General features: G+C 40.6%; 1 long non-coding RNA gene across 2 annotated transcripts; it reads left to right on the top strand.

The window, feature by feature from the left end:
- Positions 1 to 5,310: 5,310 nt before the first annotated feature.
- On the top strand, positions 5,311 to 8,585 carry LOC309581809. Of its 2 annotated transcripts, XR_014227063.1 has the most exons (4): positions 5,311 to 5,754; positions 5,878 to 5,908; positions 6,800 to 6,905; positions 7,571 to 8,585. It is a non-coding gene; the product is annotated as an uncharacterized lncRNA (long non-coding RNA). The 2 variants fall into 2 exon arrangements; XR_014227064.1 differs by having other exon boundaries at positions 5,311 to 5,908.
- The last annotated feature ends 323 nt before the right edge of the window (positions 8,586 to 8,908 follow it).

The following is an 8,908-nucleotide window of genomic DNA, read 5'->3' as shown; positions in this document are numbered from 1 at the left end:
TATTATGTGTGGCCATGTTTCCATACTAGGCTGGCAGCTATTCCGTGCCAGAATGAGTAGCTACATTAAAGGAACCATAAAGAAGTTTCCAGGAAGTGAGCAGGAAGGCCAAGACAGTGAAATACGTGAAATGATTTCAGGTGTCCATCTTAAGATGTAGGTGGGTAGTGATGGACCATTTGCCAGCTGAGGACAACTGCTGGCAAGTTATTTGTAGGTTTTCCTTTCAATTAAAGTAATCTGGTGATAATGTCCATATACAAGGCTAGGAGAAATGAGTGATGCATGTGAGATGCAGATAGTGGCTGCTTCTACTAGCTGTAGACAGGGAATAAAGCAGGTGACACAGATCTGTGTGGGTGAGCCGGGGAATTCCACCCAAAGACTGGAAAGACATAGCACTCCTTGTGCATTACAGGATCTTGTTGAAGGACTGTTCTGTCTAAGTGTGCTATGGAGTTGTCTGGCAGGCAGCATGCTGGAGAAGCTTGCTGTTTGACTTCAATCTCCCTGTAATATCTCTGAAGAACACATTTGGGCTGTGCTCTTGGAGTGGGTCATCTTGCTTTCCCGAAAGTGTGCCCATCACGGACCGGTAGACTCCACTTCTGAGATGTGCATATCCGGCAAGTAAAGTCATCTTACGTTTTTGAAGCAAAAATGTATATGAAGTCTAAAACCCTGAACTGAAGTAAAAGTTTCCAGAGGAATTTTGCATAGGCAGTTAAAGGACAACTTGCAGTAATATCAAAGTTGCATTAAAAAAAATCCGATGTAGTCTGGTGATGTGGTCTCGGTCTTCTGTGTTGTTATATCTTAAATTTTTCTAAATACGATGACTCAGTACAAAGTAGCAGTAGTATTTAGGTAGGGAGAAGAAACCTGGTAAAGTTGCTGGTTGTTTTTTAAGAAAGTAACATAAGCCTTTTTTTTGTTAAGAGAATGCTTGCAGTGGGCTGTATCTTCCCATTTTCATCTCTTCCTCTCAGCTCGATTAGCCCCACAAGGAGTGCACCCTTTGGAGGAAGGATACAGGATAAAACTGCTTTACAAGTGTATGGCAGCAATGGAACAGCTTTTTCCTAGCATGAAATCCAAATCCAAAGTAGCGACTTGCTTGTAGTCTGGGTAACCAGACTACAGAAGAGGAGTAGGAAGTACTAACACTAAATGATATCTGTGCTGTCTTCTGTGGCTGTTTCAGTTTGAGCTCCTAAAAGCTTGAAATGCAAAGAAGTTGAGTGTTTTACATCTTTTTAACCATTATGTATTTCTTACAAAGCCTCTAGTAATGAGTTAATTAATGCAGGACAGACCACAGGGATGTTTGGTGTAACTTTTTTTTCTATTCATAAATACATGTTTTTCAGATACTGAGCTGGATCTGGCCATAGAGATTGTGAACTTTGCTCTTGATGTAACAGAAACATGGGGTACATAATTCACATTGATTCTCTATTGTCAGGTACTGTGTTGGTAGATGAAAATTAGATAATGATGCCTGAATTGATTAATCCTCTGGGCCCTGAGAAACTGCAGTGTATAAATACGTAAGAAGACCTGCAGGAGGAAGCATGGGATTGGCAAAGCTAGGTGAATCTCAAGCAAAGACAGACTCCTTTTTGATGCACAGAGCCTCTGCTTGTGTTAGCAAAAAATTCTTCTCTGTTCCAAACTGAGACCACAAAATCTTTGGTGAGAAAAAACCCCACAATTAGACTTGAATACCAAGAGCCTGAGAATGATTGCAGTTACTTACAGAGATAGGATTGCTTGATGAAAATTGAGATATAAGTGTGATTAGATGTTCATTCCATGTTGTTACACTCATGGTTCAGTCCTGTCATTATAACAGTTCAGCCAGTGCAGGTGTCTTACAGGCTGCCTGTAAGAAGATGGCTGATGGCAGAATGAAAGGAGAAGCAAAGCCTGGGGCTGTGTAAATGTGCACTTTTTTTTTCTCTATTAGTTATCTAAAGAAGCTATTTTAGAAACTATAGTTATTAACAGCAGTCAGAAATCAGGCTCTGAAAAAGTTAAAACTCATTTTTATATCCTGAGTATACAAGTGCCTGGACCCCTTTATCTACTAATAATGTTTTAGCTTCCAATCTCATCTCATCTCATCTCATCTCATCTCATCTCATCTCATCTCATCTCATCTCATCTCTCATAATCCTTGAAGAACATTCATGATACTGTATGAATTGAATTGGTAAGTTACCTCTCCTTGTACATGTGGAGAAGTTTGATTGTGGGGCTTTCCTGAAAGGATTTCAGGACTTCATTTATGCCATCTGGTATTACAGCCTCTACACACACACTAGGATACTAAAGCTGTGTCACAGTATCAAGTCAGTTGGAGCCTGGATATGCTTTTAAATTTACTAAAAACTAGCAAAATTCCTATTTCCCTGTAAGTGACCCTTTGCCTGTGGCAGTGCTGTGGGTTGTAGCCTGCAGGGCAGTGCTGCTCTTCACCTCCTGACTGATGCAGCTGCTGGCTGATGTCTGGCAGAGCAGGAAACAGGTGGAAAGGGATACAATTACATCCTGGATTCTTGGGCTGGGTACCATGCTCTTAAACTTGTTAGAATAGTACCTGGAATAATCAAGCTATGCTCCACTACTTGAATCAAGTTTATTTTTAGCCCAGTGGTTTTTGAATTGAAACTGCTCAGGCAAAACTTGTTTTTGAAGTATTTATAATTGCTTCTTACAGTGTTGCACACAAATTTCAGCTGAATCTGGACTGTAGGAATTTGGGCATACCAGTAGATGGCTTCTCGGTGCCTCTTTGTGACCTTACACTGGGGGAAAAATGAAAAAAAAAAAAAAGAAGAAGAAGAAATAACTGACAAGTAGAGAAGTTGACAGAAGATTATATGACTCCTCAGTTTCTTTTCAATATTTATTGTTACATTTTTAAATATTTTTCCTTTTCTAGGTGTTTTCTACGTTTCCTGGACTTAGGCTTTGTCCCTCTCAATCTCTTATGGTTCATCATGCACCAATAGTCAGCGTGGTCAGAAGGCTTGGCTCGTACTTACCTCACAGTTTAGAACTGATTCTCCTTGAAAACATTTAGGAAGAAAAAAAAAAAAAAAAAGAAACTAGTAGTTCACATTTTTCTGGTTTTCTATATATTAAATTGAAGTGATTTGGAAGCTGGGTTTTAATGAGCTTTTAGTAGAGGTGAGATAGAGAAGTTTTTGTGAGATAGAGAAGTTTTGCTCACTATATTTGTCTGAAAACACCTTTCTGGGTGTCACCTGACTCAGTGCCTTCTCAGGTACCTGCTGCTTTGCAAGACTCAGGTAGAATATTTGTGAGACTGACACAACAAGAGAGGCAGAGTAGGATGAAAATCAGTTGTGTTCTCAGAAATGGGGCTCAATGCCTGCTTTTTTCACATGTGATTTGGGCTGGGAGAAGAATTGAACCAAATAGTTCTGGTGTTTTGTTCATTGATAGCTGATGAAGAGCAGCACAGAGCTGCATGAAGAGCAGCACAGAGCTGCATGACCTGGCTGAAGGAGGGCAGCCCTTGGGAGCTGGAGAGAGGTAAGGCATTGGTACACCTTTTCCTTGTTCAACCCTTGCTTTCCTTGTGTTTGACCTATGCCTATAGCCTCTCTCTCTTTGGTCACAAAGGTGTCAGGCCCCATACACTTGCATCCTTTCCAGTTTCTCTCAGGGAAGTTCCTGGTCTTGCCAAAATCCAGACAAAAAGTGTAGCTTTGCCTGCAGCTTTTCAGCTGTTACATGTTTTGTTGTGGAGGTCTGTGCTTGGCTCTTTGTGTTTCCACTGTGTGTGACCCTTTCCCCTTTGGGCTCGGACCTTTTTCCCTTTTCATGATGGCTCTTCAAGACTTGGTCTTCCAGCCTCCTACCCAGCTTATGTTTACAATATGTAAAATATTTTCAGTCCTTTTGTTCATTTTGGTGGGTTTTGTCCATGAATAGGACCTCCTGACATCACTCAGAATTTAGGGTAATGTCTGAGGTGTGGAAGTAGTAGGTAATGTTTGAGGTGTTGCTGATAGAGGTGATTCTGCTTCATTGACTCTAAAAACCTTCCCATTCTGTTGAGGTGTTCCCATCTCTGTAGTACTGCCTTCCTAGCGCTGCTGAGTTGGAAGAGTTTCCATCTTCCAGAGCAGGAAGGACAAGATCAAGCCTTTTTTGGCTTTGGGGCTTTGCTCTGTTGTCTGAGCCCTTTCTGATAAAAATTGCACGTCTTGTGACCCAAGAGTTTTAGGTCCAGAAGTCAGCTTGGTTTGAGTGAGCTTTAGAGCTTTATATCGGCACACTGATGGCAGGACCCCATCAACCTTCCCTGTTTCTTGCAACAGTGTTATTTGTTGGTTGCATTTGTTTGAGGCGAGTGATTTTTGTCTGGATTCTTTGATCTCTGGTCTCTGGAGTGTGCTGGATCATCAGCCTGGCTTAGCTAATGCCTCTTAATCTCTTCAGGGTTCATTCATTTTTTAGAGAAACAGGACATTGTGATCACAGTTCTTGAATCTTAAAATCTCTAGTTTCTCTGGAATTGGTGGCTGTTTTGTATTCATGGCTTTTGGCTGTTGGTCTTAGAAAGTGCTCTTGGGGAGCATGGTAGTGCACTGCCTCCCGCAATAGCACCTTGTTGGTGACACCTTGACAGGTATCATCACTTACACTTGCATAAGCAACATGAAATCTTGCAGCCTGTTTATTCATCATTCACGTGAGTAGATCAGAGTAATTTAGGACTTCAAATCCTTGCCTTGTCTTGAAAAAAGAGTAAGTAAACACCATTTAATGTCACTGCTGCACAATGTTATGAATTGCCTGAGCAGATGTTAGTGAAGTGACTGTTGCATTTTATTTCATCTGCAGGATGTTCAGGTTGATCCTCTTTGAACAGTTTCTCTCTCCTTAATAGGCAGTTTGGAAAAGATCATGATCTGTTCCAGAATAGCTGGGGTTTCTTTTTATTATGCATGCTTAAGAGAAGCATCTAAAAAATTGCAGGAGGAACAGAGTTAAAAAGAAGAAAGCCTTACTGCTAAACTCAAGAAACATGGATATACATTACTTACCATGGACCAAACCTCCAAACTGGTATTCAAAAACTGAAGTGTCAAAATAGCTGAAATCAGCTCTGGCAGTATGTCACATTTCTTTTAGTGACCTGAAGCAGTGGCTCAGGTGAGCATCACCTGCATTCTTGTTTCCAGATTGAGTCCTAAGTTTTAGCTTATAGATAATTGTACAGGTGCAAGGAGTTGTAGCTTATTTTGAAAAAAAAAAAAAAAAAGGATTTTTCCAAGTCTGCCTCAGTAATTTGGGACATTTGGTGGCATGTGAAATAGGTGACTTTGTTTCACTTACCTTTGGCTTTATAGAGAAGCAGGAGGATGGTGTAACACCTGCTCATGCTCACTGCAGTTCTGTAAACAAGTGTGTGTGAGAGTTGATTAACTATTTGCATAGTAATATTACTACCTAGCAGTCTCAGATAATTCACTATGTTAATGAAGAGCCTTTTCTGAGATTGTGAATTCTATTTTATTCATGTTTGCTGCTTTTGTATCTTCTAAATACCAGCTCCGTCTTTTCCATGGGGTAGGATTGCAGGATCTATGCTCTTGTTTTAATAACTGTCTCCTCCTTGAAATGCCATTATTTCTGGTCTGTTTTTAGATGATGAAGGATAGACACTGTGATGGGCACTAAAGCATGGACTTGAAGTGTGCACTCTGGTGGCAGGTACTCTATCTGGTCCCGATGGTCTGACGTATCTGCGGAAGGCTTAGGTGCTGTGTGTCTTAGCTGTGGTTTTCTCCATTTATTAATTTCAGTGTTGACTGAAATATTTGTCTTTATTTATAGCATATCCAACAGCTGTGTTGCAACAGAGAAGGTAAGTTTAGAGCTTGGGGTTGGGAGCAAAGGGGTTGACAGCCAAGCTCTGGACAGTTAATCTGTTTCGAATTTTTTTCTGATACAATCCTTAAAGTTTATGGACAGATGTTGGGTTTATGGGCATTTGTCAGATTGATCAGACAGCTGCTAAAACTATTACAAAATGGCAAGAAACAGGGCATTTATTATACATTATATGGGGAGGAGAAGAGACTAATTTAATAAATTAGATTTTTAACCATTCTTGAAGTATTTATTTGTCCTTTAATTTACAGATGCAGATGCAAATTCACCAATCTGTTCAGTGAGATATTTTTCCTGTTCATTTTTCTGATTGAGAATTAGCATTAGTGTCGCACTTGTTGCTAGAAACTATTGAGCTGGTTGTGCTCATTTTTCTCTGTTGAGCTCAGTGAGTTGTGCTCCCCACTCTGTGATGGGGATTTGCTGGTTGCTCTTAGCTTTGCTTTAAAGATATGAGTTCCTGGGTTTGGTCAAGTTTAGGATATGTTTTTTCTAAAGCCTAATAAAATTAGCTAATACATATCTCGATTCTCTGATGTGGGTTATAAAGGACTTGCCTGTGAATACATATGAATTACCTTGTTTTGACAGGTAATTAAATCTGGATCTCTTCCTTAGGTAACAAAGCAAACAGTCTCAGATATGCTTTGCTAGGCTGAATCATGTGTAGACAGCAAGGTTTTATTACCTGTGGGGAAAAATGCATTGTAAGAACATGAAATCTGGATGACCTTGAATGAAAACAAAAAAAGAAAATTTTATGAGATAAAGTGTATTAATGCCCCAGCTTGGATGTAGGAATTCCTGAATATGAATTTTGTTTTAACTGTCATTAAAGCTCTGTGTACAATCTGTACTTCTGCAGGAAATGTGAAACATCCGAGGGGTTGGCAGGCTGCCTGAAGAACCCCAGCACCTGCCTTTCATGGCAAGGGACCTGAGCATTGACATGCCCATGGTAGCAGTTCCAGGTGGGTGTGTTACCTGTATTTGCAGACTTTTCTTGTTCTCTGCATTGTACAAGAAACTGCACGTGCCTTGTACAATCTGTTTGGTCCTCTTGTAATGTCCAATTTTCCTAATAAACATCTTTTGAAGTCTTTGCTTTGTGGCTGATTTCCAAGGGTCCAAGTGTTCCCATGTGTTAGGTACATCCTTCTCATGTATTCTTTGGATCATGCAGGGAGAAGAGAAACTCGTAGCTGCTTCCCTTGAATAAAAACCTTATTTGAAGCTGCTACGTCCACACAAGACCTTTGCTAGTAGTTTCTCTGTTTTGAATATTTTCTTGGAGTGTCCTGATGCTTAAGATCAGACAGAAAACCATTGTAAGCAAAATCAAAGAGATTTCTCATTAAGAAAAAATAATTCTGAATTTGTTTGGGAAATGATGGTGAAACAAATGGGAAGTTGTGATCTTGGGCTTTTGTTCCTGTGAAGTGCCAAGTCCTGTGGGAAAACTTCAGCCATATGAATGTGAACTACCTTGCACTTACATGAACACCTAAGAGTTTGGGTTCATGCTGGCTTGCTAGTTTTTGTTTCAAAGGAGGACTGAGAAGAGAGCAGAATGCACCCAGTGATCTTTAATGCACTTCCCTGTGTTTTCAATATGCTTCCGTTTGTTTCTTTCCAGGGAGGAGAGAAGGTAGCCTGTGTGCCTGTGCAGATCTGTTTTCAAGAGGTGAAAATTTGTGTGTGTGCATGTGTGTATTAACTTCAAAATCCCTTTCTTCTATAGCAGTGTTCTGGCATGTCCTGCAGTTCAGTTTGGCTTTGTTTTTCAGTTCAGCTGGGCAGACATTACCAGAATCCCTCAGAAAGACACACTTTTTTCCCATGCTTAATCCTTTTTACATGCAGTATTGTACTAATCTTGCTGAATAGCAGGAATGTACATTTCCTAACAACAGCTACTACAGAAGTGTAAATTAAGAAGCTGGCATGAGATTATTTTGGAGACTTGGTCAAGAAAACAGGACTAGAGTTAATCCTGTAACAAATATGTATGGCAACTTAAAAAAACATCCAAAACTAAACATGTTTGTCAACTTAAAATCCAAACGTTTTGAAGTTTGATCCAGCTCTAACCCTCCTCAAACAAAATCTTCTCAAATGTCTCATTTTGGCACATTGCGGTGTCAGTGCTGTGTGTGCAGTCCCTGAGCACAGCTCCCTGCTCCTCCCTGGTGTGGCCTGATGGCAGGCAGCTTGCTCCCTGGGAACAGGATGGTGTTGATGTTGCAGTCAATCAAAATTCAGTGAACATCTCCTATTACGGAAAATGCTTCATCCTGTGAATAACCAAGCAAGTGACTTTCATGGGGAGAGGGGAGACACTTTTCAACTAGGAACTGGCCTGAAGGAGTCATTGGCTACAGATGAGGAGCCAGCCCCACGAGTCCACCAGAACAGGAATAAACTTGCTTTATGTTTGTGTTTGATTGTGTGAATTCCTGCTTTTTCTAAAGGCACCTGTGATTTGGAAATTAATCTCGTGTATAAGTTGTATTCATGTGAGACCCTACCTGCAGTACTGCATCCCCATCTGTGAGGTCTCCAGCACAAGGAGGACAAGGAGCTGCTGGACAGAGTCCAGCTCTGAGATGCTCTGAAGATTGGAGCCCCTCTGCTCTGGAGCCAGGCTGGGAGAGCTGGGGGTATTCACTTGGAGAAGGCGTGGAGGAGACTCAGAGCCCCTTCCTGTGCTTAAAGGGGTTCCAAGAGAGCTAGAACAGAGTTATGTTCTCTTTTTTTTTTTTTATGTTCTCTTTTTTTATGTTTACCTTTTTTTTTGCCCCCAACAATTTAACTTGGTCAGTCATAGCCAAAATTCTTCATGGCATGCAGCTCTTGCATTTTAAAAATTAAAAAGCAGTGCTTTACAGGGGATTTTATTGCCACCTGCTGGAGTTCAAATAAAAATTCAGATTTTTTTTTTATATTTTGGCTACCTGAAATGCCCTTGGATGAG

Source organism: Coloeus monedula (assembly GCF_965178545.1).
Source record: "Coloeus monedula genome assembly, chromosome: 24".
NCBI lineage: Eukaryota > Metazoa > Chordata > Aves > Passeriformes > Corvidae > Coloeus > Coloeus monedula.
Note: the sequence above shows the minus strand (reverse complement) of the source record. Positions and strands in the feature narration are given on the sequence as shown.